Below are 25,051 nucleotides of genomic sequence, written 5' to 3'. Positions count from 1 at the left end.
GGGAGGCACTGCGAGGACCTCTTGGCCGAGCACCAGATTGGGAAGACTAGAGAAGAAAACAAAAAATGTTATGTCTTTGGATGTAGGCATTTGTTTGCTGTGTGTGGTCTGCAGAACATTGTTTTCTATGTGTTGTGTGTAGTGTGATGTTGTGTTTCTGCGTTTGATGCAAAAAACTTACCAATTGTGAGCCCACTCCAGGTGTCTGTCCACCCCTTCCTTCTTCTTCTGGGAGCTCCTCTTCATCTTGGGAATCCTGTTTTGAAATAAAAGGCAATGAATAGACATATATTGCAGAGATGATGGATTTTGGAAATAAAAACTTACCGTCAAACGCTGACAATGCGAGGGAGGGCTCCCAGAAGATGATGTGCTGTCTTCCTGGTGGCCACACTCCATGCCTGTGGGTGGTGTTCCAGCTGCTGCCATTGCTGCTGCTGCTGCATCTATTGGGCGGCTGTTGAATAAAGAGAAACAAAGGGCCAATGAATATCTTGATATTCAATAGCCCTAGTTTGGAGGAATGGGGGATTTGATAATTACCGTCTCTCATCTGCTGCTGGCCTCCCCTCCTCAGCATGTTCCATTTGCTGCTCCATTTGGGGTGGTGGTGGTGCTGATGGTGCTGCAGTGGTCTCCTGCCTTCTCCTGCTTCGCTTGGTTGCTTTCTTGGGTGGCATGTTGGGTGTGGCTGTGGGTCCCACTGTCTTGCTTTTATATATGTCTTGTGGGCAGAGCTACTGAGCATGCTCAGACCAAAGAAACCGGATCCGGCGCATTGCGGCGCTCATAGGCTTTCATTGTATGAAAAAGCCGGACACGCCGGATCCGGCGTGTCCGGCTTTTTCGCCGGAGACAAAAAACGTTACAGTAGCCGTTTTTTCCAGACGCTGGATCGCGACACATTGCCGGATCCAGCGAAAACCGGATGAAACGCATGGTCGTACGGCGCGATCCGGCGCAAATGCAAGTCAATGGGGGGGAAACCGGATCCGGCATTGCATTTCGCCGGATCCGGTTTCTGTCAAAAGTGCCGGATCGCGCCTGACGGCGAAAACCTGATGTGTGAAAGAGGCCTAAGTCTTTTCCCATTCTGCATGTATGTGGTCACTAGCTTAGCCCTTGTTTACACAGGGAGAGAACGATGATTTAGGCTGTGTGCCCACGTTGCGTTTTTTAAGAGTTTCCACAGCGCATTAGACAAGCGTTTTTGCTGTGGAAACGCTTAAGAAAAGCATCTAATATAATAGAATGGAAAACACACATGTTGTGCTAATGGTGCGTTTTTTTCCGCTGCAGAAACGCTTAGCGGAAAATAACGCAGCATGTTCATTAATTGTGCGGAATCGCATGCGATTCCGCATACATACACTGTAATTGCAAAAACGTATAGGAAAATGCATGTCAAAACGCTTGACAATTGCATCAAAAACGCGTGTCAAAAAGCGCATGCGTTTTCCCTAGCAAGGGCATGCGTTTCTGCTCAGGAAAAAGACGCTTGAAAAACGCTACGTGGGCACATAGCCTTAATGGCTCACACAAAATATTTAATCAGTCAACAAACAAGTATAAATGCAATGGCAACCCATGAGCATCCCAAAATCATGTTGTGGGTGAGGATATGGGACCATGGAATAGCTGACAATGGTATATAAGATATTAAAGGCAGCAAGTAGAGCTGAGCTCCAATCGCTGCTGTTAGAGGCAGATCCTGGTTGTTTTATCCCTTCTCTCCCCTCTCTTTCATGACATTTGTGTTTCAGTGGTACCTTTCCTGATGGGTTGACTGGCAGTCAGCTATGCTATATGTCCTTGGCGCCCAGACAGATCTGATTGGTTTAAGGAGTTCTCCAAAACAGAGATAAAATGGAGCCCCTGATATAATTCAAACTGCAGCCCTTCCTAGTTATATATCAGCATGTGCTCCAGACTTGAGATATACAGCATCCAAGACCTGTGTCTGAACTGACAATAGCTGTATCACACATAACTCTGACGACAATAGCTGTATCACACATAACTCTGACAGACAGGAGAGTGGCTGTGATATGTGAAGAAATATGTTTTAACCCACCTTGTGCTTTGCGAGGAGATTTCCAGCATCATTGTCCTTCTCCTCCATCAGTCTGACTGCTTTATAGCAGTGCTCATAGATTGACTGTGCCCAACTGGAAAACAAATTAACTTTGAGGAGGTAACCCCTTTTGTGCTCAGCGAGCAAGATATATATTTTTTCCCTTATGGTAGCTGTGCTCCTGGCCACCAACTAAAGTGTGTGATACAGTTCTTGTCAGTTGAGACACAGGTCTCGGGAGGTTCATGTCATCAGTCTGCAACCTGCACTGACTGGTGACTAGGATGGACTGCAGTTTCATTTATATCAGGAATGCCACTTTATTGCCCCTTTAAGTAGCTCCAGTGGTCAGAAGACTTTCCTGTTAAATAAGCCTGACCAGCACACCCTATTTTTAAATTAACTGTTCGTTTTTTTATTAAGTTGGGGTTTTGTCAACCAGCTAGACCTGAGTGAACTTGACTCCTGTTGATTGATTATTTATATTCATGTTTAAGGTATATCTAATACATAAAACTGAATGTGTGTGTGTGTATGTATGTATGTATGTCCGGGATTGGCATCTGCACCGTTGCAGCTACAGCCACAAAATTTTGCACAGTCACACGTCTGGACCCCGAGAGCGTCATAGGCTATGTTGAGAGGCGAAATTTTAACCCCGCGCATTCCAATTCACCAAAAAATTTTGCCCCTAGGTACATAATGAGGAAATAGTGTATGTATGTATGTGTGTATGTCCGGGATTCGCATCTGCACCGTCGTAGCTACAGCCACAAAATTTTGCCCCTATCTACATAATGGGGAAAAAGTGATAGGAATAGTGTTGTAGGCAAATTGACAGCTGCCAGATGTGAACAAGGGTGACTTAAAGAACGAGAGCGATGGCGCCAAAGAGTATATACCGTACAGTTGCTAAGGTGGGGCCCTGACATGAGATACTCACCACACACGGGGATATGAACACACACTACCACGTGCTTAAACACATATACCACCCTCAGCACACATTTCACCACACATACACCAACCTCGCCACATAAAAGTCGAAACACAAAAGTCACCACTCAAAACTCGCCACGCTCTCCCAGAGCTGTTTAAAAGATGAAATATGAGCTGTGATTGGTTGCTATCAGCAACAGTTTTCTTTGTAGACAGTTGTGGTAACTGAGGCCTATTATTCTTATCATTTCTATGGTGTTATCGTCCTTCTGTAAAGCTGGAAATAACACAATTTATTACCATGCCAACACAAACCACCCTCTGACACAGACTGCAGGGGGAGCCCAGTATCACACAGGATAGGATTAGATACACAGCTCAGCAGTCAATATCACACAGGATAGGATTAGATACACGACTCAGCAGAAGGTATCACACAGGATAGGATTAGATACACGGCTCAGCAGACGGTATCACACAGGATAGGATTAGATACACGGCTCAGCAGACGGTATCACACAGGATAGGATTAGATACACTGCTCAGCAGTCAGTATCACACAGGATAGGATTAGATACACGGTTCAGCAGACGGTATCACACAGGATAGGATTAGATACACTGCTCAGCAGTCAGTATCACACAGGATAGGATTAGATACACAGCTCAGCACACAGTATCACACAGAGATACACGGCTCAGCAAACAGTATAACACAGAATAGGATTAGATACACGGCTCAGCAGTCAGTATCACACAGAATAGGATAAGATACACGGCTGAGCAGTTAGTAACACACATGATAGGATTAGGTACACAGCTCAGCAGTCAGTATCACACAGGATAAGGTGAGATACATGGCTCAGCAGACAGTATCACACAGGATAGGATTAGATACTCTGCTCAGCAGTCAGTATCACACAGGATAGGATTAGATACACGGCTCAGCTGAAAGTATCACACAGAATAGGATTAGATACATGGCTCAGCAGTCAGTATCACACAGGATAAGGTGAGATACATGGCTCAGCAGACAGTATCACACAGGATAGGATTAGATACTCTGCTCAGCAGTCAGTATCACACAGGATAGGATTAGATACACGGCTCAGCTGAAAGTATCACACAGAATAGGATTAGATACATGGCTCAGCAGTCAGTATCACACAGGATAGGATTAGATACACGGCTCAGCAGACGGTATCACACAGGATAGGATTAGATACACTGCTCAACAGTCAGTAACACACAATAGGATTAGATACACAGCTCAGCAGAAAGTATCACACAGGAGAGGATTAGGTACACAGCTCAGCAGACATTATCACACAGGATAGGGTTAGATACACAGCTCAGAAACAGGATGTGCCAAAGGAGAGGACATTTTCATTTCAAGAATTCCACTCATTCCATCTGATTTGTTTTTTGATTTTGAAACGCCTCCAGTTTCCAGTTCAACTGCTATTTGCAATGTCCATTAACAATGCTCAGGGACAGTCCTTGAAAGTAGTAGGGATCGATTTAAGTAGTAGGGATCGATTTGCAATCTCCATGCTTTTCTCATGGTCAACTTTACGTGATCTGTTCAAGAGTTGGAACTGCCAAAAATCTGTTCATCTTTGCACCGAAAGGAAAAACCAAACATTTTGTTTATCAAAAGGCTCTTGAATGAGTTGAAAATAAAATACTATCAATACTTGTGTAATCGTTTAGTTAATTTGTGTTGCAAATCTGTAGTGTTGAATATATGATGTGAAATATTTTTATGTGCAATATAATCATTATAATTTGTTATAACTAACCACAGTTGGTTACTATGCCCAGGCAACGCCGGGCTCTTCAGCTAGTATGGAACATTTATTATTTATGATTAAGTTATTGATCAATAAAGCGGTTATCCCTTTAATAAAACATTTATGCCTATTTTATTATTACCTTTACTTATTTATATTTGTTATTTAATACATTTAGCCTTGTGATATTATTCTTAATATGTATTCAAAGTATATATCTGAAGTACCCAATAACGTATGCAGATTTATTATGGTAGCAACAGACCATCAAAATGAAGGTCCGCTGTCCACAATCACAATTTCTGAATATCCCCATATGAATGTAATGTTAGACCATGAAACCATAATGATATTTTTAGCCTTTTACGCAGCACGGGGGATGTGTTACTACATACTTTGTGTCTTTCTGCTGCCTGACTTCTGTCTGACAGGCACTAGAAAAGAATCGAGTTTCTTCTTACCAATGATGACAGAGATTGCCATGTGGTACAAGGAATGCGATGAGAGTCTCTGGACATAGTCTTGTGAGCACCATGGATTTTTCTCTTCTGTTCCAGTCACAAGACAACTGCAAAAGCATATCAGGAAATACATCAGAATGTCATAGGAAATGCCACGAGCGAGCAAGCAGACCGTCCACCTCTAAGGGTAAAAGTGCATTTACACTGCACAATTATCAGCACTGAGCATTCATAGCACTTTACTATATAATTGAGCAGTGTAAATAGGCTGCCGATCACTTGACAAATGAGCTAAATGCGCATTCATTTAGTGAAATTATCTTATGGCTGGTTTAAAAGAAAATTATTCTCAATAGCATATCATCCTGTGTAAAAAGAACATAATACTGATCTGTGGGCAAGGGAACTGTAGTCTATGTGGCGCCCCTGAGGCTTCAGTCGCCGCAGAGGTACTGCACCTTCTCCTAAGGTGTAGTGCCCCACCATCAAGGTAAGGTGGAAACTCCTTCCACATTCCAACACCTGCACCCCACACACAGGATAGTTCAGCAGGGACCCATCCATGATTTATGCTGGAAAGGTCATAGGGTGCCTTTTGTGGTCCCTGGCTTCGTAACACGAGAGGTGCTGGGGAGGCGGGTGGAGTTAGATATAAAAGAGTGGGAATAGTGAGAGTTAGTGGTTAGTTGGTTAGAGGAGAGAGAGGAGAGAAGATGGGTGTCTGAGGGACGTGCTGCAGCAGGTCCCAGTGATCTGGGCTGCTGGCACAAGAAAGACCAGAGAAAGAGACTGATAAGATTGATAACCTAACCTTCCATAAGAGAGATAGAACAGATCGAAACGAAGGAGAATAGAAGGACGGTGGGAAGTAGGTTGAGAAAGAGAGAGAACCCTTCCAGTCCAGAGAGCGCAAAGGCCGGGGTCCGGTCCCCGAGGTTGATTGGATCTTTATGTCCGGCAACAGACACCGGAGGAGTAGTGAGCCGCTAACGCCTTGCTCCCATCATAGACTTGGGACACAACAGCAACTGAATAGAGAGCTGGGACGCAGTGAGGAGTCCCCGAAGCAGGCTACAGCTGTCTGTCATACAAGTAAAGACTAGGAACACCTAGAGAGAGGCATTCCAGGGTAACTAAGTACTGGAGTGCTTCGCACCTAAAGGTGCATTGGAGGAGTCGTTCAGTAAGGTATACATTGGCGGAGTGTGGAAGGGAGAATCCTATCCTGCCTGGAGGTTGGCTGGAGCCCTGACCTGGAGAACACGGTACGGAGGCAGGCAGTTGTGTGAACTGCAAACAGTGAGTAAAGCTTTGGAACCGCATACTCTGGTGTCCTCCAGTTATTCCAGCACCACTACACCTGGGTACCAGCCTCCATACATTCTGCGCCTCTCCTCATCCATTGCACCTACACTGCCCTGGGACTACAGCTCTACCTGTGGGGAGCTATACCATCTCTGCTGCACCACACCATCAGTCCCAGCGGATCTGTATGCAACGTTGGCTTACCATCTTACTTGCCAAACACCACGGGTGGCGTCACAAACTATTCATATAAACTTTAACACCATTAACATCACCGCCATTGATATTGGGCGCCCAGGGCCATGGACCGGGTTACCGCTGCTGTGACACATTCCCGCCTTGACACCGGCCCGGTACCGAGTACCCCGCTGCCCTGGGTGTGCGAGGGCGACCCATCTACACAGGCTACTAAAGGCAATCTGTCAGAATAGTTTTGCTATTTAATCTGAGAGCAGCATAATATAAGTCTGATTCCTGTGATGTATCACTTACTCGGCTGCTTGGTGCAGTTTTGATAGAATTCTTGTTTTGGCTGATGTACAGTAGATGTAACAGAGGAAATTCTTCTGCTCTGTGTATAACCTGACCCACACCTATGACTGGCAGCTTAATGTGCATTGTCTGTAAGCTGCCAATCAGTGGTGGGGGAGGGGTTACTGTTGGAATAATCCTTATTACTATATATAGTGGATCAACTACTATTTACTACTGTTTAATATTGCATGAGCTTCTGTCTCCAGGAATAGTATTATATTGCCAATAATACATTGTTAAAAAAAACATAACAGGATGTTCCTGCTCACTGTGTGCGTAACTGGAGCACATTTTACTTGCACCTTGCAAGCTGACAGACAAGATGCTAAAATACTAAGCTATAAGAAATACCAGTTGTAAGCTGTGTTATCTTTATTCCTGAATAAATATATATTCACTGTTGAACAACTGGACAGTACAGAGATTAATCCGCTGCCAACAGGTTATGGGCCCCGAGACCCAGAAGCCCAAAGACCCAGAAGACAGCCCAGAGGAGATAGAACAACAGTGCACTAAACAAAAGAAGCAAAGATAGCTGCCAGCAGCAGCTCTGTGAAGTTCACAGTGCCATATCTGACTGCCCAGAAGTACCAATCCTGGAAATTCGAGGTAAAGATGCTGCTGTACGTGGAAATACACACAGGATTGTAGACTCGAACCAAAAGACTGAGTATAGAAGAATTCAAAAGCGCAAAGCACTCTCCCTCAGTACAGATAATGATCAGATTGTGAGCCTGTATGTATATAAATGCGAAGCCGCAAAATAAATAAGGAAACAGCTGCAGAAAGTGGCAATCCAGAGGGGCAATTTTTATGTCTCAAAAGAAATTGCAGCACTTCACATGATTTCAATCAACAAGTTCAGGACTTAATGGAAAGATTTATGGCCAGAGGTTACCCACGAAAGATCATCTCACAGGCATACCAACTCACACCCATACCAACGGAAGATTGATCGGAAGGAGACTCTTAAACAGAAACATCAAGAGAGACACCTAAGACAATTAATTTAGTCACAACGTGCAACAATCAATGTACAATGGTAGGAAATTTGCCAAATTTTGGACAAGAATTGGGGAATTCTTTCTAGTGAACCAAGACTAAAACAGTTTATTTCTCCATATTCTAAAATTATTGCCTGAAGAGCCCAAAATCTTAAAGATCATCTCATGGTCAGTCTTTTCAAACAACCCACTTTACAACTGAACAGGGTGTCAAATTCAGGGGTTCATATTCTTGTGGCAACTGTGCGGTGTGTCCACTGACGATCGCTGAAGAGAAAGTCACTCTCCCCATTGTTCCTACACAGATTTGTGTACTTGAATACTGCAACTGAAAAACACGAAACCTTGCCTTTGCAATCATCTGTGAATGCCCTAAATTTATGTCGGACAGACTACACAGGAGTTACGGCACAGAATCCAACAACACCTGTCAAATATCAAAAAGGTCAAGAAAGATCAAGACAAAGGTAAGACACTTACATCTATGGCTGCACATTTTCTACGCCATCACAATAGTGATGGGTTATGGGACTAGAAAGGATCCATACAAATATCTGTAATAGAGACATCTGTTGTGAGTTCATTTTCCCCTTCATTACTGAGGCCCGAGGAACTCCCTCTTCTGGTAAAGAAAGGTAGTGAGCCTGATTGTCAAACACCTGAGGCTGATGATGATGACTGGCTGAGTGGAGTTACGGACTGGATATAAGGCTGCCGACGCCCTTCTGCCCTGCGGGTGATTTCTCTGTGGGATCCTTGGAGACCAGTCTGAATTCCTGCTCCTCCAAAGCTAAGTTTGCTGCTCGGCCTTTTGCTTTTGTGCTTTGACTTTGTTTTGCTTTGTTTTTCTGGATTTCTGCCATTCCCTGCTGGGGTGTGCTGAATTCATTTAGCTCTGTCTTCTGAAAATACCTGAGTGCTGATTTAGTTTTTGAAGCCTAGCTGCTTCAGGGCCTTTTTCATATCAGCTTGTTGGCTTATGTCTTTGATAGGGTTTTGGCAGATTGCAGACAGCAGCCTTCCTGTCCTTTCCTATCTAGGTAGTTTTGGGCTCCGTCTTTGCTCAGTCTATCTTTCTGTCTGTGTTAGTGCTTTCATCTTGCTTCACCGTCATTATATGTTGGGGGCTGCCTATTGCTTTGGGGTCTGCTCTGGGGCAGTTTAGATTTCCCCTTTCTTTAGGCCTATGTAATTCTCCGGCTGTGATCGAGGGGTCTAGGGCATCGTAGGAACCCCCCACGGCTACTGCTAGTTGTGTTGATAGGTTCAGGGGTCTGCAATCTGATAGTTGCCAACTTCTCTGGTTTTATGGACTTAGCTTGTATTTCTGCTTTTGCCTCCTACGGTGACTCATTCATAACAGACATCACTCTGGAGCTTTTGCGCCAGGAATCCAAATGGATGTTCAACTTGAAAAGTCTGGCCTAACATGGACTAAACAAGAAACTTCTTTTTACCGGTTTCTATAATCACATTTGATTTAGTATGAATATATGAATGTTTTTTTAACTTTTCTGTTGATGTTAAATGGTTTTATACATTAATATTATTCAGGTTATTCTATATTAGTTTTGTCTAATTCCTCTTTTTTTCTCTCTTCTTCAGGTCACTTACAGGACCAGTCGATCCTATCTATCACTTGCTTTGTGACTCGTCTCAAAAAAATACGTTGTATCTGCTTATATTTATTCATAGTTGGTTGTCTCAACTAGAGATGAGGGAACCTTTCAAGGTTTGGTTCAGTTTGATTCACTGAACGATTAGACGTTCGCCGAATATGTTAGACGAACGCATCCGAATGCAATTAGATTTAAACGGAGGCCAAACCAAATGTATACAAAACACCTTAAGGGGAGACGAAATGCCTCCCAAACAGCTAAAATTAGGGGTAGACACCATGAAAACTAGCATCAATTGACCCACAGTATACATTTTCAAATGGCATAGCAGCAGTTAGCCATGGGCCATGCATGAGGTATCGGGGTCTGGCCCAGCATTTACATCTTAGAAATGAAGTTTCAATGAGGACCTGGTGGTTAAGGGAGCGGTGTTATCCTTCTTTACTGAGAGACCTGATACATCATGCAACACCTCCAATTTTTTTTTTTTTTTATTCCAGCCACACTCAGATGGCACAAAAATCATTTTCACGCGGTACTATTGATAGAAAAATGTAAGGAAATTAACAGGCTGTTGACTGAAAGTTGCATCAATTTCCGCAGAGAAGAACCAGTATAATAGGCCTCTGACACACCTTCTACTACAGGTAACCCACCTGATGCAAACCCAACTTGGAGTCTCCACATTTCAAAAAATAATTGTCACACACCACTAAAGTGAAATCAATTTCCACAGATTAGAAACAGTATAATAGGCCTCTGACACATGTTCTACTACAGACAACCCACCAGATGGAGACCCAACTTGGAGTCGCCACATTTCAAAACTTGTTCTTAACATCAACAGCAGTAGCAACAGAAGACATCATAAAGATGGCACCGATTGCAATAATGCGAGATCAATACATGACACTAAAAGCAACATTGCTCATTTCTACTGGGATATAACAACCAAGGATCTATTTTCTAGTTTCCACTAATAAGAATATTCTGATGAAGGTCCTATGATGGACCGAAAACGTTTAATTTCATTTTGTCTGGATGCATAATAAAAAGGAATCGATTTTTTTCTGCTTACTGAGTGCTAAGATCGCTTACTATTTTACTAAAAACCACACCATCGCTTGGTCTGCCCAATCTGCGACTGGGGGTGTAAAAGTTATTGGAGATCCATGACTTATTCATTTTGATAAATTTAGGCGGTGTACCCTTTTAGGGGACAGCGGATACATTTATCCGTCAGGACACCACCCGCAGTGCTGAATGAAGATATGGGTCGCCCTCCCAGGGCTGTGGGGTACTCGGTACCGGGCCGGTGCCAGGGGAATGCGTCACCGCAGCGGCAACCCGGACCATGGCCCTGGGCAACCCAGTCAATGGCGGAATGTATATGTAGTTAATGGAATAGTTCGTGACACCACCTGTGGTGTTTGGCAAGCAAGATGTTAAGCCAACGCTGCGTGCAGATCCTCTGGGGCTGATGGTGTGTTGCAACATAGATGGTGTAGCTCCCCACAGGTGAAGCTGTAACCCCCAGGGCAGTGTAATTCCAATAGATGAGGATAGGCACAGGCGGTGTGAGGAATGCTGGTACTCAGATGTAGTGGTGCTGACGGTGTTAGCGCACAAATGAATGGAAGACACCAGGGCTTGCAGTTCCAAAGCTTTACTCACAGTCCGTGGTACACACTGGTGCCTGCCTCCGTGCTGTGTCCTCCGGTGTAGAGACTCAACCTCCCGGGCAAGTCAGGATTCTCCTCTCCAACACTCCGCCAACATGTACCTTTCCTGAACGACTCCTGTATTGCGCCTTACGGTGTGAAGAGCTCCAGTACCGTGGTACTCTGAGGTTCCTCCTGTCAGATGTTCCTAACAACTCTACTCGTATGGCAGACAGCTGTAGCCTCTCTCGGGGACTCCCTTCTCCGGAGTCCTGGCTCTCTATTCAGTTGCTGTTGTGCCCCAAGTCTTAGATGGGAGTAGTGCATTTACAGCCAACTACTCCACCGGTGTCTGCTGCAGAACCATAAGTGTCTATACAACCTCGGGGACCGGGCCCCGGCCTTGCGCTGAGAACCTATAGGCAGGGTTCCTCTTCCAACCCACGTCTCCTCTCTGTTCTCCTACTCCTTCGTTCCGCACTGTTCTTTCTCTCTCTTATGGAAGCTTAGGTTGCAGTTCTACATCTTTCTCCTTCTGTTCCTTTCCCGTGCCAGCTGGCTCAGATCACTGAGGCAGCTGCAGCACTCCTTCTCCTCAGACCCATCCTCAGACTCTCCTGACTGACTGTCCTTCTCTTGACTGACCTCCCGTCAGACTGAACCTGTAATTCTAAACCTTCCCAACCTTTTATATGGATCTCAACTCCACCCACCTCCCAGCACATCCAGTGTTCCAAGCAGGGAACCACCAGAGGTGCTCTGCTACTCTCTAAGCACTGAGCCGCAATGTGGTTGTGCAGAACTACCCTGTTGTGTGGGATGCGAGTGTTGGAGTGTGGAAAGGAGCCCCCAAACTACCTTGGTGGTGGGGCACTACACCTTAGGAGAAGGTGCAGTACCTCTGTGGCGACTGAGCCTCAGGGGAGCCACAGATACGTTCTGAGAGAATGCTGGCTGCCGGGCATGACAAAACCTCCAAGGCATGACAGGCGAGCTCAGGGCACTCTTCCATTTTTGAAGATCAAAATGCAAAAGAGTCCAACCCCCCCAAAGGCATTGATATTGAGCTCCAGATACTCATACACCACCCTCTCCAGTCGTTCACAACGTGTTAGACTAGTACTCTGTTCTGATGGTGCACGGGTTGGTTTAAAAAAAGTGTTAAATGACTTTTAGAAAATGCTTATGCCACTTACACTGCTGCTGTTTTTGCGATGACACCTTGACGTTCCCAGGGTTGGACATCTAGAACTGGGATGCATGCTGTGTGTCTCACTGCTGTCTTGGGGAAAACCATTCTTAAGACTGTCTACAAGCATGTTTCGATACTCCGGCATGCGTGTATCCCTTTCCAGGGGGGTAAGCATCTGGCTAAATTTACTCTTGTACCATGGATCTAACAGAGTGGCAACTCAGTTGTCATCACTATTTCTATTCCTAAGAATACGGGCATTATTATTATTATTATTTATTTATATAGCACCATTGATTCCATGGTGCTGTACATAAGGGGTTACATACAAATTACAGATATCACTTACAGTAAACAAACTTACAATGACAGACTGATGCAGAGGGGAGAGGAACCTGCCCTTTTGGGCTTACATGCTACAGGATGGTGGGGAAGGAGACAGTAGGTTGGTGGGTTGCAGCAGTTCCGGTTTTGGTTGAGGTGATATCTCTGGTAGTGGTGAGGAGGTAGTGGGGTCATTGCAGGCTGTAGGCTTTCTTGAAGAGGTGGGTTATCAGGTTCTGTCTGAAGGATCCAAATGTGGTTGATAGTCGGACATGTTGGGGCAAAGAATTCCAGAGGATGGGGGCTATTCGGGAGGAGTCTTGGAGGCGGTTGGATGACGAGCGAATAAGTGTGGAGGAGAGAAGGAGGTCTTGGGATGACCGGAGATTACGTGAGGGAAGGTATCTGGAGATTAGTTCAGAGACATATGGGGGAGACAGGTTATAGATGGCCTTGTAGGTCAGTATTAGTAATTTGAACTGGATACGCTGAGGGAATGGAAGCCAGTGAAGAGATTTGCAGAGGGGAGAAGCGGAGGAGTAGCGAGGAGAGAGATGAATTAGTCGGGCAGCAGAGTTAAGGATGGACTGAAGAGGTGTGAGGGTGTTAGCAGGGAGACCACAGAAAAGGATGTTGCGGGAGATGATGAGGGCGTTCACAAGCATTTTAGTAGATTGAGAGTTGAGGAAGGGATGGATTCTGGAAATATTTTTGAGCTGGAGGCGACAGGAGGTAGAAAGAGCTTGGATGTGTGGTTTGAAGGACAGGGCAGAGTCAAGGGTTACTCCGAGGCTGCGGACTTCCAGTACTGGGGAAAGAGTGATGTCATTAATTGTGATAGATAGGTCAGGTAAGGAAGATCTGTGAGATGGAGGAAAGATGATGAGTTCAGATTTGTCCACATTGAGCTTGAGGAAGCGAGAGGAGAAGAAGGAGGATATTGCTGATAGACACTCTGGGATTCTAGACATCAGAGAGGTGACATCTGGGCCAGAGAGGTAGATCTGAGTGTCGTCAGCATAAAGGTGGTACTGGAATCCATGAGACTTTATGAGTTGACCCAGGCCAAGGGTATAAATTGAGAAGAGTAGGGGTCCTAGAACAGAGCCTTGGGGGACTCCAACAGAGAGAGGGTGGGATGAGGAGGTAGTGTGGGAGTGGGAGACGCTGAATGTGCGGTTTGAAAGGAATGAGGAGATCCAGTATAGGGCGAGGTTTTTGATGCCAAAGGAGGAGAGGATCTGTATTAGGAGGCAGTGGTCAACTGTGTCGAATGAAGAGGACAGGTCTAGAAGCAGGAGTATAGAGTATTGTCCGTTTGCTTTGGCTGTAAGTAGGTCATTAGTAATTTTGGTCAGGGCTGTCTCAGGGGAGTGATGGGGGCAGAAACCAAATTGTAGATTGCCAAAGAGCAAATTAGATGAGAGGTGGGAGGAAAGTTCAGCGTGGACGTGCAGCTCCAGGAGTTTGGAAGCGAATGGGAGCAGTGATGTTGGGCGATAGCTGGACATAGCGGTGGGGTCGAGGGTTGGCTTTTTAAGGATAGGCGTGATTGTGGCATGTTTAAAAGCGGAAGGGAAGGTACCGGACGTTAGCGATAGGTAGAAGAGGTGAGTTAGGGATGGGATAAGTGTGGTGGTGAGGTTGGGGAGGAGGTGAGATGGGATAGGGTCAAGTGCACAGGTTGTAAGGTGCGATTTGGAGAAGAGGCGATTAAGCTCCCCTTCAGTGATGTTGGAGAGGGAGGTTATGGGGTTTGGGCATTGGTCTGGTATACAAAGGGGTTGTGGTGGTTGAACAATGAAGACTTGCCTTGTTTGGTCGATCTTATTTTTGAAGTGTGTGGCAAAGTCCTCAGCAGAGATGAGGGAGGTTGGAGGGGGCAGTGGTGGGCGGAGGAGGGAGTTGAAAGTTTTGAATAACTGTTTGGGATTGTAGAATAAGGAAGATACGAGAGTTGTGAAGTAGGCCTGTTTAGCAAAGGTGAGGGCAGATTTGAAAGCGAGTGTTACCTGTTTGAATGCAGTGAAGTCATTCTGCGAATTTGTTTTCTTCCAACACCGCTCTGCAGCCCTGAACACTTGCCGGAGCTTTTTAGTGGTGTTATTGTGCCAGGGTTGTCTGTTGGTACGTCGCATTCTGCCATGAACGAGAGGGGCGACCTTGTCAATAGCTGATGCGAGAGTGGCACTGTAGAAAGCAGTGGCACTGTCTGTGTCTTGGAGTGAAGATATGGATGTCACTGGTAGAATAGAGACAAAGAGCGCGTAGGTGTCTAGGTGTGCAAGGTTTCTGCGGGGGTGTGCATGTTGCTGGACATGGGTGCCAGGAGAGGAGGACAGGGATGAGAAAGTTAGTAGATGGTGGTCAGATAGAGGGAGAGGGGAGGTGGTGAAGTTAGAAAGGGAGTAGAGGCCGGTGAAGACCAGGTCTAATGTATGTCCATCTGTGTGGGTGGCTAAGGAGGACCATTGAGTAAGTCCAAAGGATGAAGTAAGGGACAGGAGGCTGCTGACTGAAGGGTATCAATGGGGATGTTGAAGTCACCCATGATGATAGTGGGGATGTCAGTTGAAAGAAAGAGAAGAAGCCAGGTAGAGAATTGTTCAATGAAGGCAGAGGTCGGGCCTGGAGGTCGGTATATGACGGCCACTTGGAGGAAGAGTAGATGCGGACAGAGTGGACTTCAAAAGAGGGGAGTATTAGGGAGGAGAGAGGTGGGATTGGATTAAAGGTGCAGTTGGAAGAAAGGAGAAGACCCACTCCTCCACCGTATCTGTTGCAAGGGCAATGAGTGTAGGTGAAGTGGAGGCCGCCGTAACACAGCGCAGCAGGGGAGGAGGTGTCAGAGGGTGTCAGCCAGGTTTCTGTGAGGCCGACAAAGGTAAAGGGCATGTCACACTAAGAGATATCGCTAGCAATATCGCTATAACTAGTGACGTTATAGCGATATTGCTGTGTCTGATACTTACCTACGACCGGCTCCCCCGCTGGTTATCGCTGATCGCGCGAGAACGTTCAGGACTGTTTCTCGTCGTCAGCTTCCTGTGGCGCTTCCTGCTGTGAAGACGAGCGACGCGTGGAGCCGGGCGGGAGGACGCAGGATCGCCTGGTGTGACAGGTAAGTAGCAATCCCCGTCCCCACAATGTCGCTAGTGAGATCTGCCTGTGTGGCGTCATATCGCTGGTCGGGATCGCTGGTACATCGCTAAGTGTGACAGTACCTTAAGATTGCGAGAGAGAAAGAGGTCATGAATCACATGAAGCTTATTGCAGATGTAGCAGGCATTCCAAAGTCCTCCAGATAGAGGGAGCAGTGGGTTGGGTGTCAATGACACTGGTTTTAAGTAGGAAAGATTGCGGTAGTTTTTATTAGATTGGGAGTGGTAGGAAGGGGTAGTAATGGGGGTTATGAGCTGTGGGGGTCCAGGATTGGGAGATATGTCGCCAGCAGTGAAGAGAAGCAGAGAAAGGGAGAGCAGGTGGGAGAAGGCGAGTGGGCATCTTGTTTTAGGCTTCATTAGGACAGATTTGAGGTTGAGGAGCAGTTCAGCAGAGGAGGTCAGGTGGGGAGGAAAGAGGGAAGGGGAGATGATTATTTGGTTAGAAGTTGCTGGGGTTTGGGGATAGCGAAGGAGGGTGAGGAGTATTGGAGCAAACACTGTGAGGGCATATGTAAACATGGTGAAGGAGTAGGAGGGTTAATAGAAAAGCTAGATACAAGTAATAAGAAGTGCTTACTCAGCAGACATACTCAAAAGAGCCAGGTACATAATGTGGGGTCCTGACTCCTGCCGTGACTAACTGCCATAGTAATAACTGCATCTTCACGATACTTTTGCTGCAGTGATACTTATGCTGCAGGGAGACACGTGCCTGACCCTACACATGTGCCCCCTTAGGAGGCATCTGAATATATAGGACTGAGTAGATGCTCAGGTGAGAGGGATTGTGGGAACTGATTTGGGATAAATTACCAAATGCCTAGCACACCAGGGGAGGTTACACAATCAAAGGCACAGGGCCTGGCTACATCCATATGCTAGTAACACCTTGCACCTGATAACATCTCTACTGGCCCCAACATGGATATACAGCAGTAAGTATTGAGTTCAATGCAACAAGTGAATTTAGCAAACAGGCAGTGCTATATACCATTAAAGGAAATGATGCACTAGATGGCAGCAAGCAGGGATTGTAGCAGTAGCAGAGATTGTACCATTAAAGTAGATGTTGCACTAGATGACAGCAAGCAGGGATTGAAGCAGTAGCAGAGATTGTACCATTAAAGGAAATGTTGCACTAGATGACAGCAAGCAGGGATTGTAGCAGTTGCAGAGATTGTACCATTAAAGGAAATGTTGCAGTACATGACAGCAAGCAGGGATTGTAGCAGTAGCAGAGATTGTACCATTAAAGGAGATGTTGCACTAGATGACAGCAAGCAGGGATTGTAGCAGTAGCAGAGATTGTACCATTAAAGGAGATGTTGCACTAGATGACAGCAAGCAGGGATTGTAGCAGTAGCAGAGATTGTACCTGTGTGAAAAGAGGAGAGGAGGTGGATGTTAATTCTCAGCCGTTGTAATAACTTCATCTTCACAATACTTTTGCTGCAGTGATAATTATGCTGCAGGGAGACACGTGCCTGACCCTGCACACGTGCCCCCTTCATGTTGAAGATGCAGTGCAGCAAGAAGGCGCTCATGTGTCGGGCGCTTCCATGAGGTCCAAGTCCATACTGTGCTGGTGGCAGGGTAACACTCAAGTTTGCTTCCTCCATCCCCTCCCACCAACCACTAACAAAAGAGAGCGGATACTTAGCCTCTTCATCTCTTGACTGTTGCACGTTCATCACCTCATCTTCCTCCATTTGTTCCTCGGCTCCTACATCTTCACTAACAGTTTGTGTGGTACCATGAGCCCCCTTTGCTGTAAATGACCCCCTCATAGCAACCGCCTGTGTAATGACAGTCCAGAAATTTGAGATATTGTTATCACTTCCGCATCCTCATCTGCTTCCAACTCTTCTTCTGGGACCATCACCTCCTCACACAGACTATTCAAAGTGTGCTCCAGCATGTAGATGGCCGGAATAGTGATGCTGATTATGGCATCATCAGCCCTAACCATTTTAGTAGCCATTTAAAAACTGTGCAGAAGGGTGCAGAGGACCTTCCCCTGTGCCCAGTCAGGAAGCGTGATTTGCACCAGCTGCTGCAACATATGCAGAATGGAATTCCACTGTGTCGATGACCTGTGGGGTGCAATCGTCGGAAGTGAGCACACAGCGACCAAGCTTTCTGCAGAAGAGCATCTAGGCCAGGATAGTGGTGAAGAAATTGCTGTGCTACCAGGTTGAGGACGTGAACCATGCAATGCACATGTTTGAGATTGCCACGGAGTAGGGCTGCAACCAGGTTTGTACTGCTATCGCACATGGCCTTCCCTTGCTCCAGGTTTAGTGGAGACAGCCATTGCTGTAACTTGGCTTGGATACCTGTCCACACCTCTTGAGCTGTGTGACTGCGATCTCCAAGGCATATTAATTTAAACACTGACTGATTGCGGTGAGCCATGGCTGTGCAGTACGGAGGTGGGGGAGATTCTATCTGCACTGCTGAAACACGTGTCTGATTAAGGGACAGGTTGAGAGCAGAGGTGGAGGCTCTAGAGGAGGTGGAGGAGGTAAAAGAAGTGGAGGAATTGTTAGATACAGAGGTTTGTCTTGCAATCTGTGGTCGACTGCTCCCACAGCCACCATAGTCACCCAGTGCCCTATCAGTGAGATGTATTGCCCCTGCCCATGTTTGCTCGTCCAGGTGTCAGTGGTGAAATGTCATTTTATTAACTGACAAGTTTACTTTCAGCACCAGCAGTAGAGCAGGAGCGACCTCTGTGCACTGTGACACTGAGCAAATGGCACCAGCAAAACAAGATGTCCGCTTTTTATATTGCCAGGGACATGTAACTTTGGCAGCTAATCACAAAAGACCTTGTGTCATGACGATGTGGATAGTTTCTGCGCCCTGATTGGCTGCCGGATTCAACACACATAAAGTTAAGGGGAAAAAAGTGTGCGCCGCTCCTGTAAGCTCTTCAGATGCAGCTTTAAATTCTCCACATGCCCTCCCCTCATGAAACAAGTCCCTCCTGTCCCCTCCGCTCATCATACAGCGGCACTATCATAGCCAAAGTCATACAAAAGCATTAGTGAAAACGTCATGATTTACCTAACTGTGACCGACTTTTGCCGACTTTGAGTAAAAATGCTCGTGAAAGCGGAACACGAATCTGAATGTGCTATGTTCATAACGAATTTGAGATTGGCGAGCGTTTTCTGAACACATTCGTTCATCTTTACATAGAAGGTAAAATCCTAGAACCTTACAGTAATTTTACCTTCACATTTGAACTGTGGTATTTGTATGGGTTCCAGAGAGAAAGTTTTGCCAAAAGTGTCACATAGCATTACACCCCCATAAAGAATGTGTCTGCCATACAACATGACTTTTACGCTCTCTGTTTCAAATAATTCTGAGATTTTCAAGACTCAGACCCAACACACATCAAATCTTTAAGATGTGTGTCCATGGACCCCACTTTCACCCCTAAAAGCAAGCGGAAGCCAAAACCACCACAGTGTTGTGTGCGAAAGGAGTTCGGAGTCCTGAAGATGTCACTGGGGCAGAGTACAGCAGGTAGTATATACTCCAGGCTACCTTCACTAGGAAGGATAGTCAAGGTGGTGTGAGGGTCAGAATGTACTTTGATAGACCCATATCTTTAAAAGGCACCCTTAAGGCATATTGTATGTTGAGGTGTTGTGAGTTCATTTTCCCCTTCACCATTGAGGTCTGATGAACTCCCTCTTCTGGTGAAGGAAGGTAGTGAGGCTGATTACCAAGCATCTGGGCAGGATGATGATGACTGGGTGACGGGAATTGCTGACTGGATAAAAGGCAGCCGACGCCCTTCTGCCTTGCTGGTGATCTCTCTGAGGGATTCTAGGAGACCAGTCTGATTCCTGCTCCTCAAAAGCTGTCATGTCGGACACTGTTCACACCAGGGTGTCCGGCAGACAGCGGTAATACCCTGTTGGGTATTCTGCTCCAGTCGAGATAGGGTTAACCAGGTTGTCATGCTGGCTGAGGGCTGGGCCATGCCCTTGGTCTTTAAATAGTTCGTCCTGACTATGGGCGTCGCCGACTATAGCTTTAGCCTAGTGCTAGCGATACTGGTCAGCAGTGGTGGTGTTGGAGCGTCTGATATCTGGTGCAGTATATCCCTCAGTGGTTCTTTCTCCAATCTGTTATATATATATTTGGTTGCCCTTGCACATTATTGTATTCCCTTGTGTATTAACTGTGTGGTGTTTCTTTTACCCCTGTCCATACGTATTTGTGGGGTCTGGTCCCCTCACCAGGTGCAGGCGGTACTACATTGGGATCGGCCTGATAATCTTAAGGCACTTCAGCGATTTCTTGGCTTCTCCAATTACTATAGGAAATTTATTAAGAACTTCTCTATGATTGCCAAACCACTGACTGACATGACTAAGAAGGGTACCGACTTTTCTGACTGGTCTGAGCCTGCGGTACAGGCGTTTGAATTCCTCAAGAATAGTTTTGCCTCAGCGCCCATTCTGGTGCAGCCCGATGTCTCCTTACCGTTTGTCGTGGAGGTGGATGCGTCGGAGGTTGGAGTGGGGGCTGTACTGTCTCAGGGCCCTTCTTGGGCCAAGTTGCATCCGTGTGCCTTCTTCTCCAAGAAGCTGTCGCCTGCGGAGCGTAATTATGATATTGGCAACAGGGAACTATTGGCCATCAAATTGGCATTTGAGGAGTGGCGACACTTCTTGGAGGGGGCTGTTCATCAGATTACTGTGATAACCGACCATAAGAATTTGCTTTATTTAGAATCTGCTAAGCGCCTGTCCTCTAGACAGGCTCGCTGGGCATTATTCTTCACCCGGTTCAACTTCATTGTTACCTATCGACCTGGGTCGAAGAATGTTAAGGCAGACGCTTTATCCAGGTGCTTTCCGGGTGGAGAGTTATGTAAAGAGCCGGTGCCTATTCTCCAAAAGGGTGTGGTGGTATCTGCCATCACGACAGAGATTGAGGCAGAGATTGCGGAGGCTCAGGAGGTGGTACCGCCGGGGTTGCCTGCTAATAAATCTTTTGTGCTGCTACATCTACGCTCTAGAGTGTTGGGCGAACATCACGACACAGTACTGGCAGGTCATCCAGGGGTTAAGAGCACTCTGGAACTGGTATCGCGTCGTTTTTGGTGGCCTAAAATCCGGCAGGATGTGGCCTCATATGTGGCTGCCTGTACCACGTGCGCACGGGCCAAGACTCCTCGTTCCCGTCCCGCTGGTAGCTTGCAGCCTCTCGGGGTGCCCAGTAAGCCATGGACTGAGATTTCCATGGATTTTATTACTGACTTGCCCGCCTCGGCAGGGAACTCGGTCATTTTGGTAATTGTTGATAGGTTCTCCAAAATGTCACATTTCGTTGCTTTACCGTCTTGCCCAATGCTAAGACTCTTGCTCAGATATTTATTCGCGAGGTGGTCAGACTTCATGGTGTCCCGTCTGACATTGTGTCTGATCGAGGTACGCAGTTTGTGGCAAAGTTTTGGAGAGCTTTTTGTTCTCGCCTTGGAATCAAATTATCTCATTCATCGGCTTTCCACCCTCAGTCGAATGGACAGACTGAGCGGATGAACCAAAACCTGGAGCAATACTTGCGCTGCTTTATTTCCGACAATCAGGAAGAGTGGTCAGCGTTTCTTCCTCTGGCAGAATTCGCAATAAACAACCATTGCCAGGAATCGTCTGGGGAATCTCCTTTTTTTTGTGTGTATGGTCAACATCCTCAATTTTGCACCTTGCGTCAGGGGTGCTCAGTTGGCGTCCCTGAAGAGGACCAGTTGGGAGCTCAATTGTCGTCTGTTTGGAGGAGAGTCAAGCAGCGCTTGTTGAAGGTGGGTTCCAGGTACAAACGGGTGGCTGACTGCAGACGTGTGCCAGGTCCGGACCTGTGTGTGGGTGATTGGGTGTGGTTATCTACTAGGAACATTAAGCTCAAGATACCGTCACTTAAGTTGGGTCCCAGGTTCATTGGCCCATTTAGAATCTCCGCAGTGATCAACCCAGTGGCATTTCGTTTGGAGTTGCCGGCTGTGTATAAGATTCATAATGTATTTCACAAAGCATTGCTAAAGAAGGTCGTGGGTTTGGTGGATGGTTCCCCCGGGCCACCACCTCCCGTCTTGGTGGATGGCGCGTTGGAATTTGAGGTGTCCAAAGTGGTGGACTCTAGGGTTGTGCGTCGCACTCTACAGTACCTGGTCCACTGGCGTGGCTATGGTCCTGAGGAGAGGACATGGGTGCCGGCCTCTGACATTCATGCTGATCGACTGGTTACTATGTTCCATCGTCGCCATCCGGACAAGCCAGGTCCTCGACATGGTGAGGTTCCGGAGGTCCCTCGTAGAGGGCGGGGTACTGTCATGTCGGACACTGTTCACACCAGGGTGTCCGGCAGACAGCGGTAATACCCTGTTGGGTATTCTGTTCCAGTCGAGATAGAGTTAACCAGGTTGTCATGCTGGCTGAGGGCTGGGCCACGCCCTTGGTCTTTAAATAGTTCGTCCTGACTATGGGCGTCGCCGACTATAGCTTTAGCCTAGTGCTAGCGATACCGGTCAGCAGTGGTGGTGTTGGAGCGTCTGATATCTGGTGCAGTATATCCCTCAGTGGTTCTTTCTCTAATCTGTTATATATATATTTGGTTGCCCTTGCACATTATTGTATTCCCTTGTGTATTAACTGTGTGGTGTTTCTTTTACCCCTGTCCATACGTATTTGTGGGGTCTGGTCCCCTCACTGGGTGGAGGGTGGTGGGTTCAGCTTAGGGCTGGACAGGAGACAGGGACAGGGTGGAGGCTCAGGCAGGCACACCTTCAGTGTAAACCCTGGGTAGAGGGACAGACAGGGTTCCCCTAGTCTGAGGGACATCGCAGGGGTCCCGGGGTTTTTGCCTAAAGTAACATAGGCATACCATGACAAAAGCTATGTTTTCTGCACAGTTTTTTGCATTTGTGTTTTGGTTTTGTTTTTTCTGGATTTCTGCCATTCCCTGCTGGGGTGTACTGAATTCCTTTTTGCTCTGTCTTCAGAAAATACCTGAGTACTGATATAGTCTTTTTGAAGCCTAGCATCTTCAGGGCTTTTTTCCCTATCAGCTGCTGGCTCTTGTTTTGATAGGGTTTTGGCGGATTACAGACAGCAGCTTTTCTATCCTGTCCTTTGTAGTTAGCTTGGGCCCCATCGTTTGCTCAGCCTATCTTTCTATCTGTGTGAGTGTTTTTTCATTTTGCTTCACCGTCATTATATGTTGGGGGCTGCCTATTGCTTTGGGGTCTGCTCTGGGGCAGTTTAGATTTCCCTTTCTGTCTTTAGGCTATGTAGTTCTCCGGCTGTGATCGAGGGGTCTAGGGCACCGTAGGAACTCCCCACGACTACTGCTAGTTGTTGATAGGTTCAGTGGTCTGTAATCCGATAGCTGCCAACTTCTCTGGTTTTCTGGACTTAGCTAGTATTTCTGTTTTTGCCTCCTACGGTGACACATTCATAACAGAATCACCAGCCATACCGCAGATCCTAGGGTACTCAATAGCAGGAAAGAATTGTGTAAAAAAAAAAAAAGTGTGTATATTTTTTCCTCTATATCTCTGAGGCCGTAGGGGGAATTTTTTTTTCTCTCAATGGAGATAAAGCAATTTTCTGATCGTGTGGAGCAGCTCGCTGCTGAAGTGCGGGGAATTTCCGCCTATCTTGCTCATTCACATGCTGCTGAACCAAAGATCCCTACTCCTGATGTGTTTTTTGGGGAGCGGTCTAAATTTTTGAATTTTAAGAATAATTGTAAAATATTTTTTGCCTTGAAGCCTAACTCGTCGGGGAGCTCCGTGCAGCAGGTTAAAATTGTCATCTCTTTGCTGCGCGGCGATCCCCAGGATTGGGCGTTTTCTTTGAAACCTGATGATCCTATTCTTACTAATGTGAACACATTTTATCAAGCCTTGGGGTTGTTGTATGATGAACCTAATGCTATTGATCAGGCTGAAAAGGCCCTGTTGGCATTGAGCCAGGGTCGGGATTCTGCAGAGTTGTACTGTCAAAAATTCCGAAAGTGGGCGGTCCTTACTACCTGGAATGATAATGCCTTGGCAGCTCTCTTTCGGAAGGGTTTGTCAGAAGCCGTAAAAGATACTTTGGTGGGATTTCCTGTTCCCTCTGGTCTTGACGATTCTATGTCATTAGCCATTCAGGTTGATCGGCATTTGCGTGAACGCAAAGCTGCCCGAGAGGTGTTGCCACCTGTTGAACAAGTGTCTGAACCTACGCAATGTGATAGCGTTTTGTCCAGGGAGCAACATCAGGAGTTCAGAAGGCGTAATAAGCTGTGTTTTTTTTGTGGAGATGCCTCGCATATTATTTCTGTCTGTCCTAAACAAGAGAAACGTTTTGCACACACGTTTTCTGTGGGTGGTGTTCAACCTAAGTTTCTTCTGGCAATTACTCTGATCTGCTCCCTGTCCACATTTTCCGCCAAGGCTTTTGTGGATTCGGGAGCAGCCCTGAACCTAATGGACTTGGATTTTGCTAAACGTTGTAGATTTCCGATGACACCTCTGCGGACGCCTATCCCTTTGAGGGGGATTGATGCTACTCCTTTGGCGAAAAATAAACCTCAGTTTTGGACCCAGGTGGTAATGCGGGTCGCCCCAGACCATCAAGAAAATTGCAGATTTTTGGTGTTGCATAATTTGCATGATACCATTGTTCTGGGGTTTCCCTGGTTGCAAATTCATAATCCAGTTTTGGATTGTAAATCTGTGTCTGTGGTGAGTTGGGGTTGTCGGTGTGCCCTTAGTGAGGCTCCGTTTTTTTCCGCCTCACCTCAGTCGCATGATGTTCCTGACTATTTGGCGGATTTTTATGATGTATTTAGTGAGAATGAGTCTGCGTCTTTGCCTCCTCATAGGAGTTATGACTGTGCAATTGAACTGAGCCCGGGGTGTAAATTTCCCAAGGGTCGGCTCTTCAATTTATCTGTAACCGAGCACGAGGC

The 25,051-nt window shown here is 46.4% G+C and overlaps 1 long non-coding RNA gene across 2 annotated transcripts in view; it reads right to left on the bottom strand.

Moving 5' to 3' along the window:
* The window catches only part of LOC141080973 (uncharacterized), a 140,521-nt gene that overhangs the window by 103,199 nt on the left and 12,271 nt on the right, over nt 1-25,051 (bottom strand). For both annotated transcript variants that reach the window (XR_012229278.1, XR_012229284.1), the window contains exon 2: nt 5,267-5,373. This is a non-coding gene — a long non-coding RNA (uncharacterized lncRNA). The remainder of the gene's footprint in view (nt 1-5,266; nt 5,374-25,051) is intronic.

Source organism: Dendrobates tinctorius, unplaced genomic scaffold (genome assembly GCF_039654945.1).
Source record: "Dendrobates tinctorius isolate UK_male_01 unplaced genomic scaffold, ASM3965494v1 ptg000004l, whole genome shotgun sequence".
In the NCBI taxonomy this organism is placed as follows: domain Eukaryota; kingdom Metazoa; phylum Chordata; class Amphibia; order Anura; family Dendrobatidae; genus Dendrobates; species Dendrobates tinctorius.
The sequence above is the reverse complement of the archived record's forward strand: the minus strand, read 5'-3'. Positions and strand labels throughout refer to the sequence as shown.